General features: G+C 40.6%; 1 long non-coding RNA gene across 2 annotated transcripts; it reads right to left on the bottom strand.

Annotated features, from left to right (window-relative positions):
- Nucleotides 1-1,655: 1,655 nt before the first annotated feature.
- On the bottom strand, nt 1,656-18,950 carry LOC129779804 (uncharacterized). 2 transcript variants are annotated; one of them, XR_008743775.1, is made up of 6 exons: nt 18,910-18,950; nt 18,753-18,851; nt 2,723-2,881; nt 2,525-2,590; nt 2,021-2,464; nt 1,656-1,884 (listed from the first exon to the last, which is right to left on the bottom strand). It is a non-coding gene; the product is annotated as an uncharacterized LOC129779804 (long non-coding RNA). The 2 variants fall into 2 exon arrangements; XR_008743774.1 differs by having other exon boundaries at nt 2,529-2,590.
- Between the last annotated feature and the right edge of the window lie 955 nt (nt 18,951-19,905).

Here is a 19,905-nt window from a genome sequence, read left to right as displayed (position 1 = left end):
TTAACGAGTTAGTGCACAGATACGCGCATTATATATCGGAGGACCAACACGGATTCATGCCAAAACGTTCAACGACGACTAACCTAACTTGCTTCACTTCCTATGTAGTTCGTCAAATAGAAAATCGTCAGCAAGTGGATGCTATATACACGGATTTATCTGCAGCATTCGATAAAATGAACCATCAAATCGCAATAGCTAAACTTGACAAACTAGGCATGGATGGCGATCTGTTACTCTGGCTGGAATCTTACCTATGTGGTCGTAACATGTCTGTCAAGATTGGAGACCATGTTTCGAAACCCTTTCCAGCTTGCTCTGGTGTTCCCCAAGGAAGTCACCTCGGACCGTTTCTATTCCTACTATACATGAATGATGTCAACTTCGTACTAAACTGCCTCAAACTCTCGTATGCAGATGACCTGAAGCTGTTCTATAAGATTGAGCAGCCACAAGACGCGGTTTTTCTACAACAACAGTTAGAAACATTCGCTAAATGGTGTCATAGTAATAGAATGTCACTAAACGTGTCCAAATGCGCGGTAATTTCGTTTGGACGTAAACGCTCTCTTTTTCACTTCGGTTACAGTCTGGAAGGTGTACAATTACAGCGAGAATCGACTATCAAGGACTTGGGCATCCTGATTGATACGAAAGTTACCTTTAAGGATCACATTACACTCGTCGTATCTAAAGCCTCTTCGCAGCTGGGTTTTCTCTTTCGTTTTGCCAAAAAGTTTAGGGATATCTACTGCCTGAAAGCTCTGTACTGTTTTATTGTGCGCCCCATCCTGGAATATTCATTGGTCATATGGTCTCCTTACTACCAAAATGAAAACCAACGGATTGAGGCAGTACAGAGAAAATTCGTCCGCTTTGCTCTACGTCATCTTAGGTGGACGGATCCATTTAACCTGCCTAGTTACAAGAGCCGTTGTTTACTTATTAAACTGGAGTTGTTGGATGAGAGACGCAACGTAGCAAAGGCTTGCTTCATTGCAGACCTGCTGCAGGGCAACACTGATTGTTCTACTTTGCTCGGCTTTTTAGACATTAATATACGTCGTCACAGCCTTCGTACACACACGTTCCTTAGTACCCCTTCTGCTAGAACGAATTATGGTTTGCATGAACCAATGCGGAGTATGTCTCGTCTCTTCAATAGGTGTTACCACGTTTTTAATTTATATTATATTATTTATATTATTTTACTTGTCATTGGGGTACAATGTTACCTGTTGACCAAATAAACAAATAAACAATAAACTGAACGCATTCCGACGTAAAAAACCCAGGATAGAGAATGCTTTGGAGGTGATAGCAGAGATGTGATCGTTGAAACGTAGCTTAGAGTCCATGATAACACCCAAGTCACGGATGGAATGTACACGATCCAAGAAAAAAGGGTCGATGTTGTTGGTAGCTTATCGGCTCGTAGCAACGACCAAAAGTGATCACCTTGCACTTACTTGTGTTCACACACATGCCGTTGTGTACGCTCCACTGCGCTAGAGAATCGATGTCGGCCTGCAAGCTGCAGCAGTCCGCAGCTGATTTGATGACTATTGGTTTGTTATGAAATATGAAAAAGACATATATTGATTGATTTTAATCAATTTATTATATTACAAGAATATAAAAATGCATGTAAATAAAACACTATCGTGAATAAACAAGTAGCTATTAAGCTACTAAGGCTCAGGCGTCCTCTAAGGCGCCCGTGGATCCGTTAGGTAATATTTCTTCACCTAGGAAAAAAACTTGTTGTGGAGGCGATCTGGCGTAGCGGTAACATCCATACCTCTCACGCAGAGATCACGAGTTCAATTCTCACTCCCGACATTCTTCCAAAAATGGAAGTAAAAGTGACGAACCAGCCGAAAACTATAATAAAGAGAAAAAAACTTGTTATTGTTATTGTTACAGTCGTGCTTTGTTTTGTTTCATTTTGGTTTTCGATTTTTTAAGTGTTTTTGAGTTTTAAAATCGTAGTTTTGTGTTTGTACAACGTCCTACATACCCGTGCACCTCGGTATCTTTTCGAATTTCTTGTTTGGAGAAGCAGAATCGGTAGTGTGAAATGGAGGAGCGCTGTCATGCTTGTTCCTCCACACGCCACTGTGGAGGAGATCTCAAGTCTCGTACAGCGGAATCTAGAAATGAATGAATCTGTTGAAGTGATCAAATTGGTTCAAAGAGGAGTTGATCTCAATCAACTCTCCTTCATATCGTTCAAAATCGGAGTGGGGATGAAGTGAAAGGAAAAAGCAATGCAGCCAACAAGCTGGCAAAAGGGAATTTATTTCCGCGAGTTTGTGGGTACCGAACGTAACAACACTATTTTTCGAGACGAGCGACGACGAGATAGTCCATCGAAGCAGGGGGACTGTTTCTCTGTTCCGCTCGCTGCTCCCATCCATCCGACGGTTACGATGCAGCAATAACGGATATTTGTGTGAGAAATCTGAAATTGGTTATGAAGCGAATATTATGCGTATTGTAAACAATAATGTCCTAAGTCTACCTACTCTATCTGTTGTTACCAATGGAATAGAGTTTCGTCCTGTTGCTCCGCTGATCGTGGGAAACCCTGTGGAACAGAAAACAGTAATTAGCATATATTTTCAAAATATAAACAGCATCAAAGGAGTAGAAAGACAGAAACATTTATACTTCATCGCTAGAACTAGACTACGATGCTTATGCATTTGCGGAAACTTACCTGGACTCTTCTGTACAAGACGTACAGAAGAATAGTATACTCCTTCGTGTTTTTCGGTTTATCGTTGCGACAGAAACACGCTTAATAGCGATAAGCGAACTGGCGGTGGGGTGCTTGTTGCGGTCCATCTTCGCATCATCAGTACAGAGGTTGCTCGAGCTGAAAACAATGAAGCGATCTGTGTTAAACTGAAAACATTGAATGGAAATGTATTTTGACGTAGGACTACGTCTTTCATTTCTATACCGGAGTGTAAATCAAAGTTTCGAAAACGAAAGCGTTACGCCGGAGACCGAGATTTTGAGCATTAATAGCTCCTAAACAACTGAACGAAATGGTATGATGAACACTTTTTCTTTTGCAGTTCATTCGTCTCTAGCCTTGAGAAAGGCCCTTTGAAAACTCTACTCTATTCTACTCCAGCGCTACCACCTCCGCCCTCTTGCCTTGAGAAAGGCACTCGATCCCTCGCCGTCCAGCCCGTCCAGCAACGATGTTGTCCAGTCGGTGTCCACACAAAGAATGATTCGAAAGAAGGAAGGAAGGAAGGTCTTGAATTATAGAGACTTTAAACTTTTGCAGTTCATTCGTCTCTAGCCTTGAGAAAGGCCCTTTGAAAACTCTACTCTATTCTACTCCAGCGCTACCACCTCCGCCCTCTTGCCTTGAGAAAGGCACTCGATCCCTCGCCGTCCAGCCCGTCCAGCAACGATGTTGTCCAGTCGGTGTCCACACAAAGAATGATTCGAAAGATAAAATGTCTACGCGTTATATACTTGTTACTTTTTGATCCAAAAACTTGTTTCAATAGTCTTAAAATTGCCTTCAAAACAGGCTATTGAAATCACCAATCGGTATATAAGCGAGCGCCACTCGGAAATCCACTCAGTTCTAATTGAACAGCGATTGGAGCATGTTGTCGCTGTTGTGGTGAAGCTCTTCGTTTATCATAAAAGCGCGAATGAACGGTGCCACCAAGAGCCTGTTTGTGCACCTTAGGCCAGAAGGGAATCCATCAGGAGGAGAGTGATGCCGCAAATGGTTCCCTGGGAAGAGATCGGAGCAGCCGCCACACACACACATACACGCGCGGAACTCTTCGTTTGGATGCCATTCAGCATCGAGAAAATTCCGGAAAGATTCAATCGTTGCTGAAAAATAATCTGCCAGTTCCCCTGGGAACTGAAAAATACATTCATGCGAAAGAGTTTATTTTAATGTTTTTTATCCATGTAACATTGCGACCATATATTTTTCAATTAAGTGCCATTAACAGGTGGTTATCGAGTTAGCATTACCCACTGGTGGGCTTCGAGTATCGAGGAAAATCGGGAAAAATCTAATCGTTGCTGAATAATAATCTGCAAGTTCCCCTAGGAATTGAAAAATAAATTGATGCGAAAGAGTTTATTCTAATGTTTTCTATCCATATGACACTACAACCAAATACATTTGGTTTTGTGATTTTTCAATCAATCGCAATTAACAGGAAAGCTTCTGAAATTATTCTTCCCCATCAGTAGGATATTTTCGTATCCAATATTGTATGCGCGCGCAACGGAAAATGTTTCGCATCGCGAAAATTATATAATTTTCAATCAATTATTGCTCAGTCGCCGAAAGTTTCAAACTCAGAGAGTTCATTCCCCTCTAGTTTGCCTTCGTAAACCACACCTTCTCTCGATTCAATCACGCACAAAAAGCATACTTAAGCGATATTCTGGTGATGAAACGCATTCACTTTTCGTGACGACATCGACAAGGCAACATCGTTATTGAACGAGCTGAACGAGCGGAACGAGCTGGACGAGCTGGACGGCGAGGGATCAAGAGATTCATTACCCGGCCTAACCTAACTTGAAACACATAGTTTGTTTGGAACTGCGAGGGAGCGCAGAAAAGCCGATCCATCAGAAGAAGAGAAGACGACCGAGAAATTATCAGCACCGAAAAACGGTTCCATTTGAGATATCGAAGCGGCCGCCACAACACACATATATATATACGTGCGGAACTTCTTCCGTTTAAATATTCTTTGTGTGGACACCGACTGGACAACATCGTTGCTGGACGGGCTGGACGGCGAGGGATCGAGTGCCTTTCTCAAGGCAAGAGGGCGGAGGTGGTAGCGCTGGAGTAGAATAGAGTAGAGTTTTCAAAGGGCCTTTCTCAAGGCTAGAGACGAATGAACTGCAAAAGTTTAAAGTCTCTATAATACAATACCTTCCTTCCTTCCGTTTAAATGCCATCCAGCATCGAGAAGATTCCGGAAAATTATTATCGTTGATGAAAAATAATCTGCCAGTTCCCCTGGGAATTGAAAAATACATCCATGAGAAAGAGTTTTTTTTTAATATTTTGTAATATATAACACTGCGATCAAATACATTTGGTTCTGTGATTTTTCAATCAAGTGCAATTAACATCTGCTTATCGAGTTAGCACTGGTGGGCTTCGAGTATCGGAGATTATCTGGGAAGATGTTATTGTTGCTGAAAAATAATCTGCCAGTTCCCCTGGGAATTGAAAAATACATTCATGCGAAAGAGTTTATTTTAATGTTTTCTATCCATATAACACTGCGACCAAATACATTTGGTTTTGGGATTTTTCAATCAAGTGGAATTAACAGGTGCTTACATATAACATATAACATATAACACTGCGACCAAATACATTCGGTTATGTGATTTTTCAATCAAGTGTGATTGGCAGAAAAGGTTCTGAAGAGTATTCTTCCCCATCAGTAGGATATGTTCGTTTCCAATATTGGATGCGCGCGCAACGAAAAACATAATTCTCAATGGATTATTGCTCAGTCGCTGAAAGTTTCAAACTCAGCGAGCTCATTCCCCTCTAGTTTGCCTTTCAAATTACCATCGTAAACCACACCTTCTTTCTATTCAATCACGGACAAAAAGCATACTTAAGCGATATTCTGGTGATGGAACGCATTTTCCATTCTTTGTGTGGACACCGATTAGACAACATCGTTGCTGGACGGGCTGGACGGCGAGGGATCGAGTGCCTTTCTCAAGGCAAGAGGGTGGAGGTGGTAGCGCTGGAGTAGAGTAGAGTTTTCAAAGGGCCTTTCTCAAGGCTCGAGACGAATGAACTGCAAATGTTTAGAGTCTCTATAATACAATACCTTACCTTACCTTGAAACGCATTCATTTTTCGTGAGGAAATCGACAAGACAACCACCCCTATTCTGCATTCCGTCGGATTTGCATTTCGTTCGAAACTGCGATCTCGAACGAGTTATATTTTTGCTTTCCCTATTTCGAACGTATTGCTCATTTCGATCGAATTATTTCAAACTGTTCGAAAGAAATTCGAACAGTTCGCGTTGACGACTCACCGATGCTGCCACCTGCAATCAATTGCTCTGTTTGTGAGATTGCTGTGAACTATTTAAATTACTATGGCAAAAGACTGTTTTCAATTCAAAAGTGGTCAGTGAAAACTGTTACCATATGTGTTTTAAATGATTGCAATATGCATTGCCATTCCTTTACATCTATTTCATATACAATATAATCGAAATGAAAAGAAAAGTTTATATTAATATTAGGAACCATCATAAATCGCTATTTTTGCAAAATTTTATTCCACTAAATAGTTCGTAGAGAACTTGTCAAACTATAGTGTAAAATACATTTTTAATACAGCCAACTCAATTTTCTTTCATAATTTTTGTTTCGATAATTTATATTCATTACGAATGCATCATTTTGTTCAGCATAAAAATGGTCGCCTTACGCAACTATCCCATATGTTTTGACATAATTAGCATTGGAGAAGATTACCCTTTCGTTTGATACTTACTTTTATTATTTGTATCACCAAAATCATACAAAACTGCACGATACAAAAGTATCGATTTTCATATATGTTTTCCTCACAAATACCAAACGTCAAAACTCAATGTCGTCGAATGGCAAAATAAGCAAAATAAACCTAAAAGACAGTTGTGCCGGGTGCTGAAATTTAAATTTATTTGAATTGTTCTTCGGTGTGAATAGAAAATAAGTGAGAAAATAAATTAGCCAAATGGATTCCGCCTTATTGTCGGTATTGGCAGTGTATGAAGAAATCGGAATACTTCGTTATAATCGACGGAATCTGCGCACATCCGGTAATTTAATGGAGCTTTCAGACGATACGTAAGTAAAATTTATTTGTCTCTGAATTTCTTAGATTTTTTATTATCGATTTTCCTCTACTATGCAGATTCATTAAAAGCTTTCGTTTGAATAAAGAGGCATTCCGATACGTTTTGGGGGAAATTGAACACGATTTTTCCAACACAAAGAAAAGCGGCATTCATGTTAAGGAAAAGCTGGCGGCGTGTTTGAGATTTTTCGCTGAGGGAAACTACCAGCTTGGAGCGGGAAAAGATTTCCATATTGCGATGGCACAGTCCACTTTTTCTAAGGTGTTATCTGAAATGCTGAACATACTGGAGCGAAGATTATGTTCTAAGTGGATATAATTGGAAATGTCGGAAAATGAACAGCGACGTGCCAAGCTTTATTTCTATGAGAAATCTGGAATTCCAGGAATAATCATGTGTGTTGATCGGATCTAATCACGATGCCCATATATGGCGAATAAGCCCTGTACGAACGTATTTCGAGCAGATGCATCGAAACGGCGGAACACAAACTAAAATACTGGGTAAACAAAATTGTTTAAATTTCCTAGATGTGCATGATAAAATTGTTTCCCACAGGTGATGCAGGCTACCCATCGGAATCATGGCTGGTAACGCCATTCAGAGCTCCGGAAGAAGGCAGTTTGGAAAGCGATTTCAACCAGAGGCATGCTTTAGGTCGAGGCATAGTCGAACGAACAATCGGTGTTCTTAAAAATCGTTTTAGATGTTTACTTGGAGCGCGACAACTACATTATACTCCTATAAAATGTGCTCAAATTGTGAATGTGTGCTGTGCACTTCATAATATATTTTTGGAATACGGATGCTCTCAGTAGGGGGCATATTTTGATGAGTAATATCAATAAATTTTTATTCTCTCCAATACTAGCAACTATCATCTATTTTTACTTTTTGTATGCGATAAATAAAATAATACGATTTGGTGATCTAATGTCTAAATATTGTGTTTATTTTTATAAAGCAATATTTGAATGTTCGGAAAAATGTTCTATTTGCATTTCTAATATTCATTTTTTAACCTCCAGCTTCTCTCGAGCGATTTTTTCCATTTCGCGGTTATGTCGATTTTGTTCTTTCAACATTTCTTTGAGACCAGTATCTATTGAGTTGGTTGCTTTGGCGAATTGGCGTTGGTAATGTACCATATCATTGAGGTTTTTGTTTGAGGTACCCAACAGCGATTCCATTTCCGAGTGAAATTTCTGTTGTTGTTCAATTTGTATTTGAACTAAATTGAGGGCAGATAGCCTAGGTCTCTTTGGTTGGGAGCATTGAGGAATAGCCGTATCATTCGCATCGTCGGACTCGTCAATTGAATCGCAACTTACATCTGCATTAACCTCGTTGTTTTTTCCCTTAGGTGTTCCTTGTGAAGAACAACCTGGTATTCCTTCTACGGTTTCCAACAGTCCAGTTAGCTGAACCGCTTGCTCCTCTAGCTCAGACAAATGTATCGTTCGGTTGGGTCCTCCTCCAGTTGCCCTTTGCACTCTTTTGTTGTGAGAGAGTTTGCGCTTCAACGCTGATTTATAATCCGCCCACACCTGCCGGACATTAAAAGTGAAATACATATGTATTATTTCGGAATAGTTTCAGTAAATACCTTTTTCCATCCAGACCCGTCACGGATGGGTGGTCCCAAACTGTTTAATTCAGCAGCACAATCGTTCCAAAATGGTCCGGAGTTACCACGTATAAATCCTTTTGCGATGTCGGGGTTCTTCTCCAAAAGCTGCACCAGCCGCTCAAACTGTTTCTTTGTTGTTGTTATGTTTTTGGTTTTATCCCTGTGAATAGAAATTTGATTAAAATACCGATTGGTGATTTCAATAGTCTGTTTTGAAAGCAATTTTAAGGCTATTGAAACAAGTTTTTGGATGAAAAAAAGACGGGTGGGTAATGTCGGGGACATAACCGGAGTGACGTAGGACTATGCAAAGGGGACAGCTTTTGTTAAATATATATTTTAAAAATATTGTTTTATTTTCTTCTCCTACGTGAATACCTACCTATCTACCTGAAAAATGGATTAGTTTACTGTTTACTCTTTATGAATATGTTGATGGTTCTGAAAAGAACCTTTGGTGTTGTGTTTTTGTTATCACTCGATATTCCCATCTTGTTCGGTTAAACCTTCCTGTTTAGCTATTGCGTTTGCCACTCGCTACAGCTTTCACAGTTGGAAAATTTCTACCCATCCAGCTTGTGACATGTTGTTCAGTAAATTACATTTAATGCGACGTGCCGGAGAAACACTTTGCCACTCACTGAAACTAATTGTTGCCTTGATGAGCGCCGAACCGAAGCTGCTCTGTTCTTGATGCGGGTTTTCTGATTGTCGTGAGCAGCTTTGCAAGCCAACTCGAGCACTCCGACGGCCGAAACTCTATAATCGCTGTTAGGTATACTGGTGCTCCGGCACCAATCCGTTCGGCCTAGTTACCCTTGCGGAGCAATCAGTGAATGCGACCAACAGGGAACTGGAGACCTGCACGGTTCGAGTGAGACTTTGCCTTTCCCTTAACTTGTCCTCCTTTGTTACGTCCACGATGCCGATGCCGTACAACCACACGGGTTTACGGTTTGAAAGAAAATAAGATATTTTTTGGGGTCTGCGCGTTTTATACTCTAGCGGTACACACTCACAGGATAGAGACAAATCGGCAGACTCAGCCAGAGGGGCCCAACGAGACGAACGAATGAGCGTTAAAAGGGAGCGATGGCAACATGCACATGCAGGCTAAAAAGGGTCCTTTTCAGGATCACACAATTATCTTCAATCTAAAGGGTTTATTGTTTTGTTATCACTCGATATCCCAATCTTGTTCGGCTAAACCTTTCTGTTTAGCGATTGCGTTTGCCACTCGCCACAGCTTTCACAGAAAATTTCTTCCCATCCAGCTTTGTGACATGTTGTACAGTAAATTACATTCAATGCGACGTGCCGAAGCGCCACTCAGTGTCGCATTGGAGGCGATTTTAACCTGTAATTGAACATTTGCGATTACAGTGGTACAGTGTCGACTTTCAATGTGGGGTCATAATTTGGATCTCTATGTTTACAAAAATGTCCAACTAAATATGTCGCATTACATGTCCGTCCAATTAGCTAAATGTCGAACTAATTGTAAATTACTGTACACAATTTAAGAATTGGTGAAAATTGAATAATCAGGAAAGTCCCCAACTATCAATAAGCTCAGAACAACTGCCAAATTCACATACTCATCAGATCCTGGTCAACAAATTATGAAAAAATCAATTTGTGTTTTATTATTATTTGGGATAATATTTGAGAAAGCATTGAACTGTATTTCGTAAACTCTTTTTTGAAAGGTTTAATGGCCCTGATAAGCGCCGTGTTTTATGGAATGGTTCCAATTTAGAAAACTTAGTACTCGTGGTTTTGAAAAAAAGCCATTTCGAACACCCTCGATGCCGCCTTGTTCTGGATTTGCCACCAAAGCAGTTTGTATAATCAACAAACTTTTTTGACGTAGGACTACGTCTCTCATTTCTATACCGGGGTGTAAAACCAAAGTTTCGAGAACGAAAGCGTTACGCTGGAGACCGAGATTTTGAGCGTTAATAGCTCTTAAACAACTGAACGAAATGGTATGATAAATACTTCATTTGAAAGATAAAATGTCTACGCGTCATATACTTGTTACTTTTTCATCCAAAAACTTGTTTCAATAGTCTTAAAATTGCTTTCAAAACAGGCTATTGAAATCACCAATCGGTATATAAGCGAACGCCGCTCGTAAACCCACTCAGTTATGATTGAACAGCGATTGGAGCATGTTGTCGCTGTTGTTGTGGAGCTAATTTCGTTTATCATGAAAACGCTGATGAACGGTGTCACCAAGAGCCTGTTTGTGCACCTAAGGCCAAAAGGGAATCCATCAGGAGGAGAGTGATGCCACGGTTCCGCTTGAAACATCGGAGCAGCCGCCACACACACACATACACGCGCGGAATTCTCGTTGCTATCATCGTTGCTGAAAAATAATCTGTTCCCCTGGGAATTGAAAAATACATTCATGCGAAAGAGTTTATTTTAATGTTTTTTTAATGCAAATACATTTGGTTTTGTTATTTTTCAATCAATCGCAATTAACAGGAAAGCTTCTGAATATTTTTTTTCCCCATCAGTGGAAATTTTCGTATCCAATATTGGATGCATAACATGAAAAACGGAAAATGTTTCACATCGCGAAAATCAAGCCATTTTCGAGCGATTATTTGCTTTCTACTCATATAATGCTGCGACCAAATACATTTCGTTTTGGATTTTTTCAATCAAGTGTGATCAACGTAAGACCACGTCTTTTGGTAATTTATTAGAGGTGCAATGAATCTTTAGGAATTCCCGCTCTACGCGCACTGGCAAACAATGTTTACTCAACAATTTCTCAAACGAGAAATGGGTGTTGTGAGAAAGGATTAGCGAACGCGAAAACGACAAACGGCAGAAAGATACGTTTGGAGGTTGAAGGAAAGTGGCAGAAAACTTCTTCATTCTATCATTCAAATAATGTGATTCATACCACATCGTTTTGCCAGAAAGAGATTATTAATGTTCAAAGGAGGAATCGAGTCCTCCGAGGAAATTACCCAGCGCAAATTAGAGTCGACTATCGATTGCGGCATTCGTACACAAATAATTTTATAATGCAGTTTCACCAAAGTGATTTCTTCGGATATATTCACTACATCATGTCATGTATTTCATATTCTTCAATAAGAAATCCATATCCATGGCACCTATCGGTAACGAATTATTATCGAAACCACGATTTTCGCTAAATGCTCCTTTCAGTTCGGCCTGTAAAAAACTTTTCTGTACTCTAATCCATCAAATTTGGAGCCCTGAAAAGGGCCGTTGATTATATGCTAAGCTAATATAGCACGCTCTCCTCGGATACGATGGGCTAGCTGGATGTCCTTGGGCATGATGTGACGCGTTTTGCATGGATAGCACACAAATTGGTATCTTCGAATAAGCCTCCTGCAGCGTCATAACCGCGGAACTTTGGAAGCGCAAGTCGGTTTTGAAGTCCTGAGCAATTCCACGAACCAAATGCTGCAAAGGTAGCTTGCGGATCAGCAATTCGGTCGACTTCTGATAGCGATGAATTTCACGCAAAGTTCCCGGTCGATAGCGATGTGGCTTCTTCACCTATCCTGCGGCTGGTGCGCTTATCCGAGCTGCTTTCGTGTGCCTTACCACTGAAAGACTAACTAGCTATCTGCTTGGTCCCAAACAAACGAGTCGTCACGGTGCGAGAGTAGAGTAAGAAATGAACGAAAGCAAAGGAAGCGTCATTTTATAAACCATAAAAGTATAGAATCTAAATCCCACCCTTATTATATTCGTGAGTATACAGTAAGCTTATATAATAAAGAGGGTTGGGTTTACATTACATTACATTCGATTCTTTTATGTTTTATAAAATGACACTTCCCTTGCTTTCGTTCATTTCTTACTCTACTTTCGCACCGTGAGGACTTGTTTCATCGGGACTAAGCAGACAGCTCGTTAGTCCTTCGGCGGTAAGGCACCACGAAAGCAGCTCGGATAAGCGCACCAGCCGCAGGAAGCGTGAAGAAGCCACATCGCTATCGACCGGGAACTTCGCATGAAATTCGTTGCTATCAGAAGTCGACCGAATTGCTGATCCGCAAGCTACCTTCGCAGCATTTGGTTCGTGGAATTGCTCAGGACTTCAAAACCGACTTGCGCTTCCAAAGTTCCGCGGTTATGACGCTGCAGGAGGCTTATTCGAAGATACCAATTTGTGTGCTATCCATGCAAAACGCGTCACATCATGCCCAAGGACATCCAGCTTGCCCATCGTATCCGAGGAGAGCGTGCTATATTAGCTTAGCATATAATCAACAGCCCTTTTCAGGGCTCCAAATTTGATGGATTAGAGTTCAGAAAAGTTTTTTACAGGCCGAACTGAAAGGAGCATTTAGCGAAAATCGTGGTGTCGATGATAATTCAATACCGATAGGTGCCATGGATATGGATTTCATTATGAAGAATATGAAATACATGACATGATGTAGTGAATATATCCCCATATCGAAGAAATCACTTTGATGAAACTGTTTACCGTTTGTCGTTTTTAAGTGTTGGGAAAGGGCATTATTTTTGCTGAGTAAATTCCAAGATAAAATCCATTCCTTCTTCAAGCGTGATTCATTCTGCTTCGGATCAACGGAACAGTGATAATCATTTCATACAAAAGATAAAATGTCCAAGAGTTATATGATTGCTATTTATTGAGTCGGAAAATTGTTTCAATAACTTAATGATAGCTTCGAAAACAGGTTATAAAATGACGCTTCCTTTGCTTTCGTTCATTTCTTACTCTACTCTCGCACCGTGACGACTCGTTTGTTTGGGACCAAGCAGATAGCTAGTTAGTCTTTCAGTGGTAAGTCACACGAAAGCAGCTCGGATAAGCGCACCAGCCGCAGGATAGGTGAAGAAGCCACATCGCTATCGACCGGGAACTTTGCGTGAAATTCATCGCTATCGGAAGTCGACCGAATTGCTGATCCGCAAGCTACCTTTGCAGCTTTTGGATCGTGGAATTGCTCAGGACTTCAAAACCGACTTGCGCTTCCAAAGTTCCGCGGTTATGACGCTGCAGGAGGCTTATTCGAAGATACAAATTTGTGTGCTATCCACGTAAAACGCGTCACATCATGCCCAAGGACATTCAGCTGGCCCGTCGAATCCAAGGAGAGGGTGCTATATTAGCTTAGCATATAATCAACGGCCCTTTTCAGGGCTCCAAATTTGATGGATTAGAGTTCAGAAAAGTTTTTTGCAGGCCAAACTGAAACGAGAATTTTCGTTTGGATGCCATACAGCATCGAGAAAATTCCGGAAAGATCTAATCGTTGCTGAAAAATAATCTGCCAGTTCCCTGGGAATTGAAGAATACATCCATGCGAAAGAGTTTATTTTAATGTTTTCTAATTATATGGCGAACACAGCGACCAAATACATTTGATTTCGTAATTTTTCAATCAAGTGTAATTAGCTGTTTATTAGAGATAGGAAATTGCGTTACGAAAGGGGGGGGGGGAGGTTCAAAATCCGGATTTTTACGTTACGTAATTTGTGCATGACGCCTGAGGACATCGACAAGACAACATCGTTACTGAACGAGCTGAACGGCGAGGGATCGAGGTATTCATTACCTGGCTTGACCTGACCTGAAATGCAATCAGTTTGTTTTAACTGTGAGGGAGCGCAGAAAAGCCGATCGATCAGAAGGAGAAGAGAAAGTGACCAAGAGAGTATCAGCATCGAAATACGGTTCCTCGGGAAGACATAGAAGCAGCCGCCACACACACACACATACACGCGCGCAACTCTTTTCGTTTGCTGGTTATCGAGAGGAAACCTGGAAAGAAATGATCGTTGCTGAAAAATAATCTGCCAGTTCCCCTTAGAATTGGAAATTACATTCAAGCGAGTTTATTTTAATGTTTTCTATCCATATAATACTGCGACCACATACATTTGGTTTTGTGATTTGTCAATCAAGTGCAGTTAACAGGAAAGCTTCTGAAGATTATTCTTCAGAACAAGGTTTTTTGTATCCAATATTGGATGCATAAAACCTTGAGTCTTCAAAGTAACACTCTCGTTTTTGAAGTCACCCAAATATTTATTTATTCATTCATTCAGGATGGATTTAGATTCAACTTCAAACAAATGATCTCTAAATCAACGATAGTCCTACGTCACCCTTGCGGTTATACCATAGGTATAACCCACTTCCTGTTTTTTTTTATTTATACTTAGTTGAGATTTCTATGCCAAATATCAAGCCTTGAATGCATTCTGAGTGGCAAGCTCTAGAATACGCGTGATCACAGTGCAAGTCGGAGGAAATTTCTTTGACGAAAAATTCCCCCGACCAGAACGGGAATCGAACCCGAACACCCGGCATGTTAGTTATGACGCTAACCACTCGGCCAAGGGAGCACATCGTAAACCACACCTTCTCTCGATTCAATCACACACAAAAAGCATACTTAAGCGATATTCTGGTGGTGAGACACATTCATTTTTCGTGAGGACATCGACAAGACAACATCGTTGCCTAACGTGCTGGAGGAGGTGGACGGCGAAGGATCGGCACATACACGCGCAGAATTCTTTCCGTTAGGATGCCATTCAGCATCAAGAAAGTTCCGGAAAGATCTAATCATTGCTGGAAAATAATCTGCCAGTTCCTTTGGGTATTTCAAAATATATTCATGTGAAAGAGTTTAATTGAATGTTTTCTATCAATGTTACACTGTGACCAAATATGTTTCAATCAAGTGCTATTAACAGGTGGTTATCGAGTTGGTATTAACCACTGGTGGGCTTCCAGTATCGAGGAAAATGTGGAAATATCTAATCGTTACTGAAAATAATCTGCTAGTTCCTCTGGGAATTTTCAAAATATATTCATGTGAAAGAGTTTAATTGAATGTATTCTATCCATGTAACACTGTGACCAAATATGTTTCAATCAAGTGCTATTAACAGGTGGTTATCGAGTTGGCATTAACCACTGGTGGGCTTCCAGTATCGAGGAAAATGTGGAAATATCTAATCGTTACTGAAAATAATCTGTCAGTTCCTTTGGGAATTTTCAAAATATATTCATGTTAAAGAGTTTATTTGATTGTTTTCTTTCCATGTAACACTGTGATCAAATACATTTGGTTTAGTGGTTTTTCAATCAATCGCAATTAACAGGATAGGTTCTGAAGATTATTCTTCCCCATCAGTAGGATATTTCCGTATCCAATATTGGATGCATAAAACCTTGTGCCTCCAACGTAACGCTCTCGTTTTCGAAGTCGCCCAAATATCCATTCATTCAGAATTAATTCAGATTCAACTTCAAACAAATGATCTCTAAATCAACGATAGTCCTACGTCACCCTTGCGGTTAAACCATAGATATAACCCACTTCCTGTTTTTCTTCTGCGTCTGCCTGTTGAGGTCTTGATGTCCACCGAACCAAAGCGCGAGCAGTTTTGCTAGCCAACTCGATCACTTCGGCAGCCGAAACTCTATAACGGCTGCTAGGTGGACTGGTGCACTGATACTAACGCGCTCGGCCTAGCTACCCTTGCGGAGCAATTGGCGAATACACCTACGGGAAACTGCAGTCCAACACGGTTCGAGCGGGATTTTGGCTTTCCTTTCACTTTTCCTCCTTTGCCATGTCCAGACATGGCTGCTTGTGTTAGTTTGATGATGTGATGTGATGCGAAACGATGTGGTGTACGGTTTGAATGAGAATTATCGTTACGGAAGGAAGGAAGGAAGGTATTGTATTATAGAGACTTTAAACTTTTGCAGTTCATTCGTCTCTAGCCTTGAGAAAGGCCCTTTGAAAACTCTACTCTACTCTATTACTCTACTCCAGCGCTACCACCTCCGCCCTCTTGCCTGGAGAAAGGCACTCGATCCCTCGCCGTCCAGCTAGTCCAGCAACGATGTTGTCCAGTCGGTGTCCACACAAAGAATGATCGTTACGGCAGCGGAGCGGGGATTTTTAAGCTGACTGGCTGGCTCGAGAATTACGCATGTGTGAGACTGCGACCAATGTTTCGTTCATTTTTTTCTTTTTCCTTTCCAATCGTGCTTCATTCTATTTCGCTGCTGCTGTGGTTGCCCGTTTTGGTCGGTACGATTTGAGGAGCACAAAATGGACCAATCAAAAATGGGCACATAGTGCATTTGGACAATGCTTGATATTTCACAATTATTCAATTATTTATCTCAAGAAAAATGAAATGTTATTCGTTATGATAGATGCGTAGATATATTTCCTATCAATTGATGAAAAAACCTTTGCGATCTATTGAGAAATGCTCGAGTTATAAGCGTTACAAATCTTGCATTTTTTCCTACTTGTTCAGTGCCTAGATTTCCATTTCACCCCCTATATCTTCCGGTTAGACGTAGTCCTACGTCAAAATCAATCAAAAGCAACCGATGTAAAACTTTACTTACATTTTTTTTAGCAATCCGCAGTGAAAAAATATCGGGAGAAATTCGACTGCAAACCACCACTCGAACGAAATAAAGAAAGGGTTTGACATTCGAGTAGCGTCGAACGAAAGATGTTATACAATTCAAACGGAATACAGAATGAAATTTTTCAAGTCGTTCGAAATATTTCGAATTACTGAACGAGTTGAACGAGCTGGACGGCGAGGGATCAAGAGATTCATTACCTGGCCTGACCTGAAACGCATTCAGTTAGTTTGGAATTGTGAGGAAGCGCAGAAAAGCCGATCCATCAGATTAAGAGAAGACGACCGAGAGAATACCAGCATCGAAAAACGGTTCCGTTTGAGACATCGAAGCAGCCGCCACACACATATATACATACGGAACTTCTTTCGTTTAAATGCCATCCAGCATCGAGAAGATTCCGGAAGAATATTATCGTTGCTGAAAAATAATCTGCCAGTTCCCATGGGAATTGAAAAATACATTCATGCGAAAGAGTTTATTTAAATGTTTTCTAACCATATAACACTGCGACTAAATACATTTGGGTTTGTGTTTTTTCAATCAAGTGGAATTAACAGGTGGTTATCAAGTTAGCATTAACCACTGGTGGTGGACTTCGAGAAGAATCGAGAAGAATTCGGAAAGATGTCATTGTTACTGCAAAACAATCTGCCAGTTCCCCTTGGAATTGAACATTACATTCAAGCGAAAGAGTTTAATTTAATGTTTTCTATCCACAAAGTGCTGCTGCGATCGAATACATTTGGTTTTGTGATTTTTCAATCAAGTGTAATTAATTAGCAGGAATGCTTCTGAAGATTATTCCCTCCCATCAGTAGGATATTTTCGTATCGAATACAGTTTGCGCGCGCAATGGAAAATGTTTCGCATCGCGAAATTCATATAATTTTCAATCAAATATTGCTCAGTCGCCGAAAGTTGCAAACTCAAAGAGTTCATTCGCCTCTAGTTTGCCTTCCATATTGCCATCGTAAACCACACCTTCTTTCGATTCAGTCACGGACAAAAAGCATACTTAAGCGATATTCTGAAACGCATTCATTTTTCGTGAGGACATCGACAAGACATCATCGTTACTGAACGAGTTGAACGAGCTGGACGAGCTGGATGGTGAGGGATCAAGGGGTTCATTACCTGGCCTGACCTAACCTGAAACGCATTCAGTTTGTTTGGGGCTGTGAAGGAGCGCAGAAAAGCCGATCCATCAGAAAGAGAAGAGAAGACGACCGAGAGAATACCAGGGTCCACTTGAGGCATCGGAGCAATTGCCATACACACACACACACACACACACACACACACACACACGCATACACGCGCGCAACTCTTTACGTTTGCTGGTTATCGAGAAGAATCCGGAAAGAAGTGATCGTTTCTGCAAAATAATCTGCCAGTTCCCCTTGGCATTGAAAATAACATGCAAGCGAAAGAGTTTATTATAATATTTTTTTTATGTTTTTCTGCGACCAAATACATTTGGTTCTGTTATTTTTCAATCAAGTGCAATTAGCAGAAAAGCTTCTGAAGATTATTCTTCCCCATCAGTAGGATATTTTCATATCCAATATTGGATGCATAAAACCTTGTACCTCCAACGTAACGCTCTCGTTTTCGAAGTCCCCCAAATATTCATTTATTCTTTCATTCAGAATGGATTCAGATTCAACTTCAAACAAATGATCACTAAATCAACGATAGTCCTACGTCACCATTGCGGTTATACCATAGATATAACCCACTTCCTGTTTTTGTTTTCTGGATATATTCCACCTACCTCGAATATCGCTCGTTACAACTCTTCGTTGTGTTTGTTGACTCCGTTATGAACATCGTTCAGCCGGGTGACACTGTGCTCGTGAGTGGAGATTTCAACCTACCGAATTTAAATTGGAATCAGTATATCGAAGAAGGGGATTATTCGTTTCTCTTACCTGAGCGAATTGTTTTGCAAAGTGAAGTAGCCATTGTTGATGGATTCTCGTCGTCTGGACTGATGCAAGTTTGTGATATACCGAATCAAAACAATAAATATTTGGATTTGGTGTTCACCACTGACACCGAATTATGTCAAGTTGTTGTGACAGCACGAAATTCACCACTTCGCTATGCAAATCACGATCACTATTGCTACACTGCGCGAAATGGAAGTTGAGAAGTCCGGGAGGCACTTAAATCTCAACTTAATGGACGCGACGTTGGATAAAGAAGCACTAAGGAGTGTTCCGTGGAATGACATCTTCATATCGTCAGCTGATTTTGAATGTGATGAAGAATGTTATAGGCAGCACGCCACATCAATGTTTGAGTTTCTTAACTCAATCGACGTTTTTGACTGCGGACTCGAATGTTCTACAGTTGTATGCAACAGTGTAGACTTCAACGTTATGTCGCTGTATTTCGTGTTGTTCACCATTTTTGCAAGGTTTGCCCCTTTTAATTGGGTCTACCCGGTATCGACAACCCCGTACCCGGAATGGTTTTCATCAGCTGTTATTCGAGTTCTCAAGGACAAACGAAAAGCGCTGAGAAAAATGCATAAGAACAGAACTCCGGAAAATGTTACAGCTGCTGCGGTCGTTCATAGTGTTACACAGAGAAGCGTATCAAGTGTATATCACTGGGATCCAGAATGGGATAAAGGAAAACCCGAAGTCGTTTTGGAAATTCGTGAATAGCAGACGAAAAAACAGGAAGTGGGTTATATCTATGGTATAACCGCAAGGGTGACGTAGGACTATCGTTGATTTAGAGATCATTTGTTTGAAGTTGAATCTGAATTCATTCTGAATGAATGAATATTTGGGGGATTTCAAAAACGAAAGCATTACTTTGGAGGCACAAGGTTTTATGCATCCAATATTGGATACGGAAATATCCTACTGATGAGGAAGAATAATTTTCAGAAGCTTTCCTGTTAATTGCGATTG

The sequence above is a fragment of the Toxorhynchites rutilus genome, chromosome 3 (assembly GCF_029784135.1).
Source record: "Toxorhynchites rutilus septentrionalis strain SRP chromosome 3, ASM2978413v1, whole genome shotgun sequence".
Taxonomy (NCBI): domain Eukaryota; kingdom Metazoa; phylum Arthropoda; class Insecta; order Diptera; family Culicidae; genus Toxorhynchites; species Toxorhynchites rutilus.
Note: the sequence above shows the minus strand (reverse complement) of the source record. Positions and strands in the feature narration are given on the sequence as shown.